This window comes from Oreochromis niloticus, unplaced genomic scaffold (genome assembly GCF_001858045.2).
Source record: "Oreochromis niloticus isolate F11D_XX unplaced genomic scaffold, O_niloticus_UMD_NMBU tig00001786_pilon, whole genome shotgun sequence".
Lineage (NCBI taxonomy): Eukaryota > Metazoa > Chordata > Actinopteri > Cichliformes > Cichlidae > Oreochromis > Oreochromis niloticus.
The window spans coordinates 110,505-127,598 of record NW_020327475.1 but is presented as its reverse complement, the minus strand read 5'-3'; positions in this window follow the sequence as shown (position 1 = coordinate 127,598).

The following is a 17,094-nucleotide window of genomic DNA, read 5'->3' as shown; positions in this document are numbered from 1 at the left end:
TTGTAAATAAACCGCCCATGTTGTGTAGCTTTCTGGATTTTATACTTATTGGGCTACATATTTATTTCTTATACAGGCTATACAGTACATAAAATCAAAACTCACATGTTTTATGTAACTAAAGTGTGTAATTATGTGGGCTACCTACCTACAATAATTAAGTTATAGACTATATTTATATGAAAAACGTGTATACTTACTGCATTTGAATCATTTTAACCATATGTAACCACCTGCATATGTGTTTGGGAAAAAAAAGGCTTTGATTTTGCCACCCCATTTGATTTCTTTGCCACCCTCATGCCACCCTGAGAAAATTTCTCTAGATCCGCCCCTGCTCATGTTGCTTCCAGGTTGGGAAAGAATAAAAAGACAAACCCACCATGTGTGTGCCTTCGCTCCTTTTTCGCTTGCGCTTTGTTTGGACCCAGAAAATGGCACATCAGGCCAAAATCCTTTCCACGCCCACCCCGTGACATCACGCTCCAAAGCCCTATAGCTTACTAGGGTATATTAGACTTAATAGTTACTATATTACAGTAATGGAGTTCTATACATTTTACATCAGATTAAAACTTTTGGTGTAAGATTCAGATAATTATTTATTAAAAGCTAGACATTTTAAATGAGAATAAGAAAGAAAAGTATGTCTTTGTGCCCCCCTTTCCCTGTTAATGCCCTACCTGCCCCCCTGGCTAAACTTTGCTAGATCCTCCCCTGCACAGTTACCAGCCGTCAGCTACGTAGAAAAGGATCCTGGTGTAGAAAGTAATATTAAATAAATTTTAACAACAGCTTATCAAGCTTGAACGTGCTGCTGTTGTTTAGCCGCTGGTTTCCTCTTTCTGGTGCAAAGTGGGCGATAAACAAACAAGAGAGACAGGACTCGCGACAGAAAAGTCGATCAGCTGATCATTAAGCAGTTTCATGATTGAAGCAGCAACAGGAGAGAGAGGGGGAGGGAAGAGGCAGTTGCTTCATATATCGGTTGTTATGCTTAACATGGGAATGCTTTACAAACATTCAGAGATGAACTTACACACTTGTTTTACTTCTCTCTGGGATAACTTTCTCTGAGACAAAATGCCAGTTTGGCAGCGAGGCTCCAAATGCTCAACCAGACCGCCGACAGGTCTCGCACGCCACAGCCGCTCTATCATGTGAGGCATACTGCTCCGACGTGTAAAGGTTATGAGCTGAGTTACGCCATGTCGCAAGTTTTGTGAGGTGCTTCCGTGATATTTAATGGATCGGGTTACATTTTTTATTTCTCTCCGATATCCGATCCAGTAATTTAGGTCAGTATCGGACCGATACGTAATATCGGATCGGTCCATCTCTAATAAAAAACCCCATAGAATAGATAGTAGATAATCGATAGTCCTTGCAACAAGTAAAGAACATCATTCGAAGATCTGGTCCTGGGAGTTTCAACCTCTTTCTCCAAACGATCAGAACAAAATCAGCATTATTTCAGAGTAGATTAATTGGATACGCATAATTCAAGTGATTTGATAATGTGATCATTATTATTTGATTTGGCTTTTGCTTTGCTCCTGCTAAATTGCTTTCATAAAACGTCCTATGTTCAAAAAACAAAAAATTGAGGACATTGCTTTTTTAACCCTTTGTGAAACAGTAAAGGTAAAACTTAGACTTAGGTCCTCCTGTGCTGTTCGGCACATTGGGCGGCAAGTAAAGGTAAAAGCCTGTTTATTATCATAAAATCCAATTTAAAAAAAAAAAAAAAAACTCCTGATGATCCCCAAGGCTTTAGGGAAAATATTCTGTGGGCTGACATCTGGCATAAAACTAACACATCATTTCGTGAGTAGAATATCATAGCAATAGTCAAACATGGCGGTGGTAGTGTGATGGTCTGGGGCTGCTTTGCCGCTTCTAGTGATGTGTTGGTCGCAAACGAAATGGCTCTTAGAGCCGGGTCTTTGAAGTGAACGGGAGCCGGCTCCTTATTGGGAGACTTTTTTTTTCCTTTCTCTCACCCTCTCTCTCTCTCATTTTTCTTTGCTTCACGCCGCACATGAGCCTTGTGTTTGAGCAGAGGGGGGAGGGGCGCAAACACAGCCTTGTGTTTGCTAAGCAGAGGGGAGAGAGGCAATAGTTACACTCGCAGTAGCACAGGAACAGAGCAGGAGGGAGAGAGAGAGAAGGAGAGTCAGGGGCAACAACAAGAGACAACATTGTCATATTAGAAAAGTATAGTAAATAAAATGAGTGACACCAAGAAAAGAAGCAAAATCTGGAACCATTTCAATTTTATTGACAATACAAAGGCAGAGTGTAGAATCTGCAAGAAAAGGGTATCATATAGAGCCGGCTCCACTAACAACCTGCACAGGTACCTGAGAACTGTCCATCCATCAGTGCAATGGGAAGATAAAACGCAGTCAGTTGAGTGTGATATTACAGTTTTTCTCAAATGCTAAAACACATTTCACAAACGTTTCCACCATGTTCCCCAATGTCTAAACACAACACCCTTTTCTAAAGCTACATAAACACAACCACACCTTCCCACTGCAAAACTCAAACTTTCACACCAAAAGAGCAGCTCGAAGCTTCCAAAAATGTAAACACTATACACATCACTACACACTACAGCAAAACAATTGAAAACACAATGCTCAATTTGAGAGAAGGTTCTTTGTTTCATAACTGCCAATGTATATTTTTAGAAACTATACAGTAACGGATCGTCGAAGATCTCTGCAGAGGATTAGGCATTTAGATTTGTGAGTTTCATATGAAGAGTATTGTAGTGGAGATATTAAAGAGAGGCACGGCTGTGGCACTGATTCAGACTTGGAGCACTACGGTCACCCCGGTGTGTCGGCCAGAACACCACTTAAGGCCAAATAGTCCCAGAGTAGGAAATAAGAAGGGAGCTTGAGGTTCCATTTGAGGCACTTTATTATCACAACTCAATTTCTGGGGGTGTAAACACGGCGGGTGTACATAGCTGTGTAGGTGGGTGTGTGTGTGTGTGGTTTCCTACAAAAGAAATAAACAATGGAAATAAAAGATAAATAAAGAGAATAGACAAGTCGGATACTCAAATATAAACCTGATACAACATACTTGACATAATCACATATATAGAAATAAGACAATACAGTACACTTCAAACTGCTCACACTATGCAACTAAACCGCATTGGTGCGAGGTTAAGTTACCGTCAGTACACAGGAACTACTTCCGGTAGTTGTACAAAATAAAAGCTTCCCCATTATAATCAGCGGTAATGCTCTTATTGTGAAGGGCAAGCGGGAACGCGATACTTCTGGCCAAACTACGATCGCTATTTATTAATCCTCGTACCTAATTGTTCGCTACAAACTCCGCTACTTTAAAGTAAACAATCACAAGCATCACATACAACATACAGAGAAGGTCTGATAACACAGGAATGACGTTATGGACATACGAGCGGCCGTACATGCGTCAACAAAGCTAAACCAGGATAAGCTAACGACATAAGTTAGCATATAAAATGAGGGTGAACTCACGCGTTGCATGCGTGGCCTACCGCTCCAACTACGGACTACATTAACTCCTAAATGGTAAACATACAACAGTACTGACACAAACAAAGGCAAAATACAACACAGGTCAATACTCACTTGTCATTTACGCACACATAACATTCCCCAGGAATTAGTGCAACCCCTCCAGACCAACACTGCTCATCCGACATTAAACTGCCCACCTTACTAACCGGATGATGTCACTAGAAGGTGGGCTGGCCCAAACTGACAGAAGACTGAATATTAAATGAACTTATATAAACTTATAAACACCAGTAAACTATTCTATGAACTTTGGGGCCTTTTATACAGCCGCCCCCAAATATATGTAAGACATTTGCTCATCAATAAGGCAACAAAGTTCTAGGGTTGTGGTGAGTTCGACGCAGAGCTGTCCTCATCTTCTCCAGAGGGCAGCGCAGGGAGGACAACCAGTCTGGCAACTGGCCGAGTGTAGACTCTCTCCTTCACCTTCACGTCAGCCGACCTGATGCGTCCATCAGGGCTAGGATGAGTTTTAATCACCCTCCCCACAGGCCAGAGAGCCCTGGGAAGCTGTGGATCAGCGATCATCACCACAGAGTCCTCAGCCAAATCAGCTGCTGTCGATTGCCACTTCTGGCGAGTCTGCAGACTGGGAATGTACTGACGGATGAAACGTGACCAGAAATGGTCAGCCAACACCTGGGAATGCTTCCAGCGACGGCGACTGAGGAGCTCATTCTCTGGGTATACTATCTGAGGTAGCGATCCATCCGGCCGCCCCATCAGAAGAACATTGGGAGTCACTGGATCTGCATCTCTGGCATCGGAAGACACATACCCCAGGGGTTTACTATTAAGTATCCCCTCCACTTCGATGAGTACTGTGCGAAGCACTTCTTCTGGAACTGACTGAGCACCAACTGTAGCATAGAGGGCATACTTAACCGCCCGGATCTCCCTTTCCCATGCTCCCCCAAAGTGTGGGGCACCTGGAGGATTAAAGCGGAAGCTGATCTTCTGGGGTGCTAGAAGCTGTTGTAGTTCCGGGGCCATCTTCAGAAAGGTCTCACGCAGTTCCCTCTCACCTCCCCTGAAGTTGGTCCCCTGGTCTGAAAACAGCTCGGCAGGTGTACCTCTACGGGCGACAAATCGCCGAAGAGCCATCAGGAATGCATCTGCATCGATGGTGTTAAGAACATCCAAGTGGACTGCCCTGGTGGTAAGGCACTTGAATATGATTCCCCATCTCTTCTCAATACGCCGTCCAACCTTGACCTCAAACGGCCCGAAGCAGTCCATTCCCGTAGAGTAGAAAGCCGGTTTATATAGACGTAGCCGGGCTGCTGGCAGGTCTGCCATCTTCGGCACTGTAGGTCTAGCTCTCCACCTTTGACAATCAGCACAGAGGTGTTGGTAGCGCCGGACAGCTTCACGCCCTCGCAGAATCCAGTAGGAGCGCCGAAGCTCTGCGAACACCCGCTCTGGGCCAGGATGATGGAGGCGGCTGTCAAAGTCTTGGATCAGGAGTTTGGTCACTGGGTGGCTTGGATCTAGGATAATCGGATGGAGTGTCTCCAGTGCCAAATCTTCAGATCGACGAAGTCGTCCTCCAACACAAATGAGCTGTCTGGTCTCATCCACCTCGGGTGACAGAGAGAGAAGACGACTGCTCCTGGGAACTGGCTTACCGACTTTCAACAGATTGTACTCCTCCGGAAAACTATCCATCTGGGCCCTTTGTAGGATCAGCCTCTCCGCCCTGTGATAGTCCTCAGCAGTGGGATGACCATCTGGTTGGGCCGCCCCATGTAGCTCCCGCACTGTAACCTCTAACATCTCACTCCAGGTTCTGTAGCGGCTCAAATCTGAGGTTGGCTGACCTGACGGAGCAACTGCAGTGGTCCCACAGAACACAGCTTTGCGCAGCTCCGCGGCCTCATCTGCTTGGTCAACCGTGAGATCCTCTGGCCAGGAGTCTGGACTGTGCAGGAGAAAAGATGGTCCTTGGCTCCATCTATTTGGTACAGCGAGCTCCTTCAGCTTCTTCCCCTGTGTCACATCATCGGCTGGATTCCTTCCAGAGTCGACGTATCTCCAGGAGTGCCTGTCTGTCAGCTCTTGTATCTCGGCTACACGAGTGCCAACAAAGACCTTATATCGGCAGGATTCAGACCTCAGCCAGGTCAGAACTGTTGTAGAATCAGACCATAGGACCGTCTGGTCGATTCTAAGGGTGAGCTCCCTTTCCAGCACTTGTGAGAGCTGTGCCCCAGTGAGTGCAGCACAGAGCTCCAATCGGGGCATGGAGTGAAACCGCTTGGGGGCAACCCTGGACCGGGCCACCAAGAACGACAGATGCACTTCTCCATTTCTGCCAGTGGTCCGGAGGTAAGCTACCGAGCCATAAGCTTCTTCAGAGGCATCACAAAATATGTGTACCTCTCTCTGACAGCCGAAGGTGTCCACTTGCTTAGGCACATATGGTCGAGGAAGAGTAACTTCAGGCAGAAACTGCAACTCTTCCTCCCAGGCTGTCCACTGCTGCATGAGCTCCTGAGGTAGATGTGGGTCATCCCAACCCCTTTGCTTGTCCCAAAGATGGCGGATGATTACCTTCGCTCTGGTTGTGTAGGGTAAGATGAACCCTAGGGGGTCGTACTGGCTGGCCAGGACCTTGTAGATATTGCGCATCGTGGGGACTGCATATGGAACTTGACGATGCTTGTAGCCTAGGACATCTGTGTGGAATAGCCAGCTCAATCCCAGTGTAGATTCTGGGGTATCGACCTTGTTCTGGGCCAGCCATAGCTCCACACTAGCAGAGCAGCTCTCTTCTGGTAAATGACTGATGACGTCACGTTCATTGCTGGCCCACTGTCGTAGGTCAAACCCTGCTGAGGCTAGGATGGCCCGTAACTTGTCGACAAGGTTCCTCGCCTCTTCCACGGTGGGGAGACTCTGAAGGCAGTTGTCCACATAAAAACACCTTTCGACTGAGAGTCTCACGTCATCATCTGGCTGGCTGTTATCCATGACGTGACGCTGCAGGGCGAATGTGGCACAGCAGGGGCTACACGTGGTTCCGAACGGGAGCACCCGCCACTCATAGACTGCTGGAGGGCTCTCGTCACTGATGTCGCGCCAGACAAATCTGAGCAGGGCACGATCTTCTGGTAAGAGACGAACCTGGTGGAACATGCCTTTAATGTCCCCACTCACCGCAACTGGATGCTCTCTGAAGTGTAATAGAACTCCCAGAAGCGACGCACCTAAGGTGGGCCCAGGCAGCAGGTAGTCGTTCAAGTTCTGTCCTCTGTACTGAAATGAGCAGTTGAAAACCAAGCGGTTCTTGCCATTATGGCTCACCATGTGATGGGGGATGTACCACGCCTCCTGACCTTCCGTCACAGGTGTCCCAGAGCCACACTTAACGATGGAGCCAGCCTTGATAAGCTTCTCCATCTCCACCTTGTAGGCTTCAGCTCGTTCTGGGTCTTTAGCCAGCCTTCTCTCCACACCCCGTAGACTTGGCATGACAGCGTCTTTAGTGGCCTGCAGTATAGGCATCCCCTTCCGGCGAAGCAGTGGGGTGGCATAGCGGAGTATGCCTTCAACCTCTACTCGGACAGTTCTGGTCTCCAGAATGCGTATGGCCTCTTGGTCTTGCCTTGAACGAGTAACAACCTTCTCGTTTCGGAACGGAATGATGTCGACCTGCCATAGTTTCTCTACATGTTTCATTAACTCACTGACCTGAGGTGCCACAGTTGTCAGCAGGCACTGCTGTGGTTGGGCAAACTGGCCAACTATACTTGCTGGCCCTTGTAGCGCCCAACCTAGCCTGGTGCGAATAGCAGCAGGCCCTCCTGGAGGTCCCAGCCTGACTGGTTCAACGGGCGTAACCAGATGGGGATGGTCACTGCCAATGAGTAGCAAAGGTTTCACGTTTATCAAGGTGTGGATCGGAAGGCCAATCAGGTGTTTATACCTTTCTCTGAGTTGCTCCATGGGAAAAGTGTGGCCTGCAAGTCCGATGCGTGCAGCAGTGAAGGCCCCAGCAATCTTGAACCTGGTCCTGGGCCTTGAGGGAGAGGAAACAGAGAACGACACTGACTCACCTCTGAGAGTCTGTACGTCCTGCCTAATCGTGCGCAGTGGGACGTCCTCTGCGACCCCTTGCATGCCTAACTTCTCGGCAGCCTCTGGCAGAAGCATTGTCCTCTCTGACCCGTCATCCAAGACGGCATAAGTGCTGATTGTTCGCTTGCCATAATGAATGCAGACTTTGACGATCTTCAGAAGGACTCTGCAGCCTTCAGTGGGTCTGTCTAGATACAGGACATCGGTCGCCGCCTCCGAGTCACCGCTCACCACCGCTGTTGTTGGTGACCCTCTCAGTGTTCTAACATTGACATCATGCAGTACCGGCAGGTGCTTCCCTTGGCAGAGGCTGCACGTCTTCCTCAGATTACACTGGGCCGCCTGGTGTGACCGTGCGCAGCGCCAGCACCTCTTGTTACTCTTTATCCACTCTGTTAGCTGGTCCTTTGTCAACTTGGATACCACTGTGCACTGACTGAGATAGTGCTCTTCCGTGTTACAGAATGGACAGTAGGGTTTGTTCTTACTGGCCACACCACCTGGCCTCACAGTCTGTGGCTTTGTCGTTACCTCCTTTGCACCATGAAGGACTGTGATGGATCTCTTACCCTGGCGCACCTCAGGCCTGGGCCACTGTTTCTCCTTTGTCACTTTCGCTGCTAGCTGCCCTTCAGAGTCTTGGCACCAGGACTCGTACTTAAGCCACCCTGCGAGATCTGCCAAGGTATGCATCCTCACACCTTGTTGGAACATGCAGCGGCGGAACTCTGCTCTCTGCTCGGGGGGTAGTTTACTAAGCAGACGAGCAACATGTGAACCACAGTGTAGTTCCACTTCTCCTTCTGGGCCTAGTGTCCTTAACATCCCCACTAGTGACTGTATCTGGAGGGCAAATCTCTCAAATGCCGAGACGTCTCCACGCCTGATGTCAGGTGAGTCCATTATCGCAGCAATACGCCTCAGCACTATCTGATGTGGCTGGCCGAATTTGTCATTGAGGGCCTCCATAGTATCAGTGAAGGGTGTGGTAGAGTTGAGGTAAGCATCGGCTATTAATCTGGCCTCCTCTAGGTGCAGGTGATCAACCAACACTTGATACTTGAACAGCTCAGTCGCGTCCTCAGGTAGAAGATTCCCCAATGCCATCTTAAGCCTAGCAAACTCACTAGGGTCTCGCCTTGAGAAGTTGGGAATTGTTGGGCGGGGACTAGGGATGCACCGATACCGATACTGGTATCGGGTATCGGTGCCGATACTGTAAAATGTGTGCGTACTCGTACTCGTAAAAGTTAACCGATACCATGAACCGATACTCATAATTCCCATGGACTTAAACGCCACGGTAACATAAGGTGTTCACAGTTGATGTTATGTGATGTAACTCTACCCTGAATATAATTTGCCCTGTAATATGTCGCAAGGTAAATACAGGTAATTAGAGCAATCAAACTGTTACGTTAATCATAAAAGTATTATTTTATGGTATGTAACTCTGAAGGGAGTTAAAATATTTTTCAGAGTTCTAATTTTCTGGAGGCCTGTGAAGGTAGCATAAAACGGGACCTTGCATGGGGAGATGCACGAGGTTAGCTGAACCAAAGTGAGAGACTCAGCTAGTTTTACTGAGGTTAACTAGCACAAAAGAGTGTGTGACTAGAAAGCTGACCGTGTGAGAGCTTCACAACAGAGTGTGGGTGAAGTGACTTTTTGTTTCAATGGTCGCACCACCGTGCTGTGTTTCCAGCTACGACCGCCGAGGCTACAGGCTAGCCCGGACTGCTTGGCTGCGCCTTGGAGGCAGCCGCTATGGACTGTCGGAGAGCTGGACAGTGACTCGCTAACGCGCTGTAGCAGAGACAGCATCGGGTCCGCAGGGAGTGGATTTAGTGTGGGACTGGTGAACGGCGACCTACCGATCAGCTGAACTGTAAGTCAGACTTTTGTGCTCTTACTGGGGAGAAGAGGATTTTTCTCCATCGTCCGGCGTGAGCAACAAACAGGCCTGCAACAAGTGTGAATGTGAGTGTGTGTGGGGCCCATGTGTGAATATTGTATGTTTAGTGGATTTATATAACGTGTTTTGGAGTGTATATTAGTGAGTCACTTACCAAAAGGTGATAACATAAGTTGGGTTGTTTAATATAATTTGAAAGGGAATTATGTCATTTATACAGTGTATTTCATTTGGTTAAGGAATTGGAATATCATTTGAGTTTAAAAAAGGGATGTGTTGTACAGTATTTGTCTCTGCCCTTACGTTCAGTAAACGTTTCGTTTGTGTTAAAGAGTTGTGTGGGGTCGTTTCTTTACTACTGGTTAAGTTTAACTTGTGTGTGGTAGAAGTATCGGTTTTTGTACTCGGTATCGGCAAGTACTCAGATCCAAGTATCGGTATCGGATCGGTTTGAAAAAATTGGTATCGTTGCATCCCTAGCGGGGACCATGGTAAACTGTCTCTGAGGTGATAAAAGTCCTGCCCAGATTTGGTCTGTCCGGCAGTGGCTGTGTAGAGGACAGATTGAACTGCTGCTCAGGAGATGCTGGATTGCAGTCATGCTCAGTCTTACTGTCCCCATAGGCGGCGCATGGATGCTTGGACCCGCCCAGTGGGAAATTGCCTGAGCGAGGTGGAAGATGAACCGGCTTGAACCAAGGAGGTGGATTACGGGAGGCTTTATCTGGAAACCTGAGCGCAGGGGGAGGATCTGGTGACAGACTCTGTCCTGGGTGGTCCACAAACCTATTAGCAGGTGGGATTGCCATTGCCTCTGTCTTAATGGCTGGAAACACACATGCATTCATGTGACGGGGGTTCAACACTGTTGGGTCACTAGGCAGTGGTGCTTCCTCAACTGGATCTGGCCACGGTGGTGGGGCAGGCCAGTCATCGTCCTCCTCAATCTCTGGTGCATCACCCGGTAGCGGTGACTGCATTAACTTACTGGTTTGGAGAGAAGATGGGCCCTGCATGCTCTGGACAGCTTCCACTAACTGTCTCATTTCTGCTCGCAGTGTCTTGAGTTCGACCAGATCTGATGACATACGTTGCTGGGTCTGCTGGATGAGGTGGCGCTCCTGACGGATATCCTCTAACTCTGCACTTATTTCCTTATTTGGATGTGTATAGGGGAGCACGAAGGGTAGAGGAGTAGAGTGATCGTAGGCTTGTTCCCCACGACTTCTCTCTGGATACAGCTGGGGGGCTAGCTGATTCTCCTGGATGTGCTGTTGGCCCTGAGCTCCATAGCGCGAGGCCGTCTCATGGAGAATAGCATCCCGCCTCCACTGAGGGCTGGCTAGGTTGTAGCTAAAGGGGGAAGCGAGGGAAGTAATCCTGGCCTTGTCCTCTTGGTGTGTGAGCTCTACATCCCCTCTATGTGCCTGGCTAATGTAGCCTGGGTACTCCACCTCATAATCTGCGTAGCGCACAGGTGGGCGAGCATGTCGTTTGGGGCGTGCGCCGCGAGCTTCGTACTCTGGGACTGATTCCATCTCTGAGGCAAACCTAGTGCTTCCGGCTCGAAGGACCATTAAATGTAGTGGAGATATTAAAGAGAGGCACGGCTGTGGCACTGATTCAGACTTGGAGCACTACGGTCACCCCGGTGTGTCGGCCAGAACACCACTTAAGGCCAAATAGTCCCAGAGTAGGAAATAAGAAGGGAGCTTGAGGTTCCGTTTGAGGCACTTTATTATCACAACTCAATTTCTGGGGGTGTAAACACGGCGGGTGTACATAGCTGTGTAGGTGTGTGTGTGTGTGTGTGGTTTCCTACAAAAGAAATAAACAATGGAAATAAAAGATAAATAAAGAGAATAGACAAGTCGGATACTCAAATATAAACCTGATACAACATACTTGACATAATCACATATATAGAAATAAGACAATACAGTACACTTCAAACTGCTCACACTATGCAACTAAACCGCATTGGTGCGAGGTTAAGTTACCGTCAGTACACAGGAACTACTTCCGGTAGTTGTACAAAATAAAAGCTTCCCCATTATAATCAGCGGTAATGCTCTTATTGTGAAGGGCAAGCGGGAACGCGATACTTCCGGCCAAACTACGATCGCTATTTATTAATCCTCGTACCTAATTGTTCGCTACAAACTCCGCTACTTTAAAGTAAACAATCACAAGCATCACATACAACATACAGAGAAGGTCTGATAACACAGGAATGACGTTATGGACATACGAGCGGCCGTACATGCGTCAACAAAGCTAAACCAGGATAAGCTAACGACATAAGTTAGCATATAAAATGAGGGTGAACTCACGCGTTGCATGCGTGGCCTACCGCTCCAACTACGGACTACATTAACTCCTAAATGGTAAACATACAACAGTACTGACACAAACAAAGGCAAAATACAACACAGGTCAATACTCACTTGTCATTTACGCACACATAACATTCCCCAGGAATTAGTGCAACCCCTCCAGACCAACACTGCTCATCCGACATTAAACTGCCCACCTAACTAACCGGATGATGTCACTAGAAGGTGGGCTGGCCCAAACTGACAGAAGACTGAATATTAAATGAACTTATATAAACTTATAAACACCAGTAAACTATTCTATGAACTTTGGGGCCTTTTATACAAGTATAAATCTATAGAAAATCCTGCATGTACGTACACTACTGTAACACAACTCAATGCAAAAACAGAATCTATTGCACACAACAGTACTCTTGAAAACATGATCAGGGTGTGAAGTTTTTTTATTTACGTTATTCACACCACACACACACCACAATCACTGTGCGGCATCATGTCGCTGAGCTGCATCGGGCCACATCACCTCATTCACATCGCAGGCTATATTGTCTCTTGCCAGGCACCGCGGGAAAAACGCCCTGGAATGGCGAATCCATCCTTGGAAGGCCTCCGCTGGGATGTCAACACAGGCTAGCTCCATTGCCCTTAGGAGGTTCTCTCTTGTGTATGGTTGTCTGTCATAAACCTTCCATCTCCACGATGAGAAGAACTCCTCTATAGGGTTCAGGAAAGGGGAGTAGGGTGGCAGACAGACGTTTAAAAAGTGGTCACTGTTGGTGGTGAACCACTCTCTGATTTGGTTTGTTCTGTGGAAGCGGACATTGTCCCAAATGATCACATAAATGTAATGTGCGGGCCCAGGATGGTGTTGTTGGCGGTCCAGGAGGATGTCTTTTAGCTCCTCTAGGAAGGTGAGGAGACGTTGGGTGTTGTAAGACCCAAGGACAGCATGCCGGTGGACAAGCCCCTCCGAACCCATGGCCGCACAAAGGGTAATATTACCCCCCCGTTGGCCAGGGACCTCAGTGATGGCTCTTTGGCCAATGATGTTACGGCCTCTTTGCCTTCGTTTCTGCAGGTTGAAGCCAGCCTCATCCAGGAAGAGGTAATCATGAGGTCTGGCCATCGCGTCCAACTGTAATATCCTCTGTGAAAATGTAAAAGTGCACAGGTGTTCAGAACAACAGTCAATCAGGTAGCACAGTATTGTCCAGAAGTAATGTAGGCCACTGAGCAACACAGTATGTTCACTAACTGTACTGTGAACATGGATGTATACTTACTTGCACATACTTGTAACGTAGGTCTTTGTGTCGCGCAGAGTTGCGCACAAAGGGAACCCTATAGACCTGTTTCATCCGCGTCTTTTTGCGCCGGAGAACTCGGTCTATTGTGGCCAAGCTGACATCGTCAATGCTCTCAAAGTTGACATTATCGGCAATGACTTTGTCTCTGATCTCCCGGAGTCTGATGAGGTTGTTCCCATGATCCACAATGAGGGTTTCTTGTGCCGCTGTAAATATGGCAACCCTCCCACCTCTATGTGGCATTCTTTCAACTCTAAAGAAAGAAACGTGTTGTCAATTGACATGTGTTACAATACAGTCACAACTGATTTGAAACCAATAGATTACTTTCACAGTTTTGTAAAACTGTATTGTGACAAAGAAAGCAATAGAGTACAATACCTGTTGTGTTGTCTGAATGCCCTGATAATGGTGGCCACGGTGAACCTACTCAGGTTTGTACGGACTCTTAGTCCTGCTTCAGCCATTGTCATGCCATGGACAATGACATGGTCAATGACTGTTGCTCGCATCTCGTCCGTAATGATGGTGCGAGGTTGTCTTGCTCTCCCTCCTGGACCTTCTCCTCTCCCATATTGGCCTCCTCCTCTTCCTCATTGGCCTGCTCCTCTTCCTCCTCTCATTTGAACTCCTCTTCCTTGTTGGCCTGCTCCTCTTCCTCCTCTCATTTGAACTCCTCTTCCTCGTTGGCCTGCTCCTCTTCTTCCAGGGCCAGCTCTTCTCCCTCCTCTGCATTGAAATTCCTCTTCCCCTGACTCTGCCTTCATCCATTGTGTTTGTTTGGAATCTTCAGCATACTGTGCACTCTGAACTTGCTTTTATACATGTGGTCACAGCATTAGCAACAGGTGTCTTCAATTTTGAGTCGTTGTGTGTAATGAATGATGCCAGGTGTGTTCATTGTGTTCAAATATTGCTGACTGTGGCAAGCATGTTGCATCACATGAGCTTTCATTTGGGAATATGAGCAGAGTTCTTTTGCAACTTGTGTTTTAGCAAGGACAGATGTGTTTAGATTTATGACAACGGAGGATTGTGTTCTGTGAATTGTGTCTTCATGTGACATTTGTTTATGATATTGGTAAATGATGGCTAGATTTAGTAAATGTGTTTAGACAACTGGTCATTTGGTTTAGAGGATTGGCTTTTGTGTTTTAGCATTTGAGAAAAACTGTAATGAAGATGCCAGTGTGTCTACTGCAACTGTTGCTGCTGCTGCTACTGGATCTACAGCATCTTGTAGTATACCACCACAACCACCTAAACCAACCCAGAGCTCTATTAGACAGTTTTTGCTGAAGTTTGTGACCCCAGCAAAACAGAACTCAATTGATAAAGACCTGGCAAAAATGATTGCACTTGATTTCCAACTATTTTCATTTGTTAATGTTAAAGGGTTCAGAAAGTTTATTCATGGACTGAATCCTATGTATGCAATTCCAAGCATGAAAACACTCTCCCAAAAAAATCATCCCAGGCCTATATGACATAGAACGAGCATCTTCTTTTTATTTTGCATATTTTAATTTATATTTCATTGTGTTGAGGTTTGCAGTGTTTTGTCTGTTTCACTTTAAATTTGTTTAAAAGGAAGAAGCTGAATATTTAAATAGTTAAAAGTTGAATTGTAAATAGTTGGTTTTTGTATTTTATAATTTATTTTTTACATTTTATGTGGAGTGAATAAATAAAACCATATTTATATAATAAACATATATATGTATGTTTATTTATTGCAGGAGTTCACTCTGCAGGTGGGGGAGAGACATAGGAGAGGTGGAGAATAAACTTAACCTGGGTGTCTATTGTCTTGTGTAGACTGGGAGATGATTGAATGATGGGGTGGGTACAGTTTCCTCTGTGGTGGAGTAGGGTGGGCTGCCCGGGTCCTGTGGGGCTTGGCGGTGCTGCTGCCGTGGGCCCCGGTCTGGATGGGCCTGGTCCATCTTGCCTTGGTGGTTTCCAGGGGGCGGGGTGCCTACTGGGGCTAGCAGGGGAGCTGGCCCCAGGGCGGGGTTGCTTGCCATTTCCTTACTTCCCTCCCCATCCTTGACTACCTCCCTCTTCCCGCTCCACCACACCCACCCACACATGCAAGGCCTTGGGTGCAGGTGTGTCACCAGGATGTAGGGGAGGCATATCCCCCCCCGCGTCGCCTTCTGGCTGCCTGTGCCTCAATTTTATTTCACAACTTAGACATCCACATTGCTGACACTCTTATAACACTTACATATAGGGCCTTGGTGGTGGGCATGCATCCAGAAGACGGTCTGTGTATTCAACTTCACCTCTGGCGTGGGTGCCCACCTCTCAATTTTAAATACATGTAGACATTGAGGGTTCTCGGGAGGGGCCGTGCTGACACCTGCTGCTCTGTGGCAGCAGCACCATGCCCTCCCGTGTTTTAAATACACGTTAATACAACACGCAGCAACACTACACATGAGCGGGAGGAGGCAGGGTGTGCCTGGGGCTGTGTTCACACAGCCCGGTTCTCTGTTAGCCATTGGGGTGGAGGGGCTGGGCGGAGGTGTTGGCCGTCCGATTGGGGGCTGGAATGCAGGGCCTCCCTGCTGCTGTAGGGCTGGGACTGCTTGTCTCCACCCCGGGGGAAAGGGTAACATCTCCTGGGTCTAGGTGCCGTTTCCCCCTCTGGGGGCGAGGGTACCTGGACCTGGGGTATAGAGTATGTTTGGGGAGTGTGATTGTGTGTACATGTCCATTTGTGTCTGTCTTTATGTTGGGTGAGTGCTGAGTATTTGTATATGTGTGCATGAGGGTGGGAATGCACGTTTGTGTCTGTGTGTGCCTCTTTGTTTGTGTCTATATGTCAGGTCGGGTCTCAGACTCCACCTTTCTGGGAACATCTCAGGCCCTCCAAAGTATGGAGGTCTGTCTCCCCTCACCACACTTCCTGCCTGTCATGGTCCTGGGTCACTTGACCCAAAGCTTTGAGTTTATTATTATTACTATTATTATTATTATGATCTTGTGTTCCAGTTTATTCTGATGTTGTGTTTAGACTTTTTAGGGTTCTGCTTCTGTGCTCCCTCTGCTTAGTGTCCGCCCATGTGTTCCCTCTGTTCTCCGTCTGTACCGTGTCTCTGAGTCTAGTCTGTGCATTTCCAGTTTTACTTTGAAGGTCTGTGTCTTATGTCACTGTGTTCAGTTTTGTCCTCTCCCTGTCTCGTCAGTGTAATCAGTGTCAGCTGTGTCTCCCAGCTGTTTCCTCTCAGTCCTGTTCACCTCTTGTATTTAGTGTCTGCGTCTTCGCCATACATGTTGATGATGTCGCCAACCTCTTTTCCAGTGGTTTTATCAGCACTATGAATTCTTTTGATTTTACCCAGCATGTGTCTGGCTCCACACATAGCAAAGGACACACATTGGACCTTGTTTTTACTTTCGGTTTAAATATTGATTTTATTTGTTCTGAGGACATTTTTATCTCTGATAATCACTGTATTCCTTTAAACTTGTCTTTTCACCAGCCTCTTTCTCCTGTTTGCCGGATGGTTATGTAACCCAGAGTAAAATCAGTTTTACTGTCACGGTTGACGATGATCAACCGTGGGGATGTGGGGAAGGAGGACCCAGGCGTGGAGCTCTGAATATCAGCAGTGCGTTTATTTACAGTGAATGGAAAATAACAATTAATCCCCGTGCTCTCCCCTGACTCCCGTGTCGTGTCTTCCCTGAAAAGTCCGTGTCTTTGTGCTCTCCCTGTGCTGGCTGCTGTCTGGCACTCCACATCTCTCCTGGAGAAATAATAGAAGCCGTCAGGAAACATACAACTGTGGGCATACACACACACTAACTTAACTAACTAAAAGACTAACGTGGAGTCACACGCTGACAGGGGA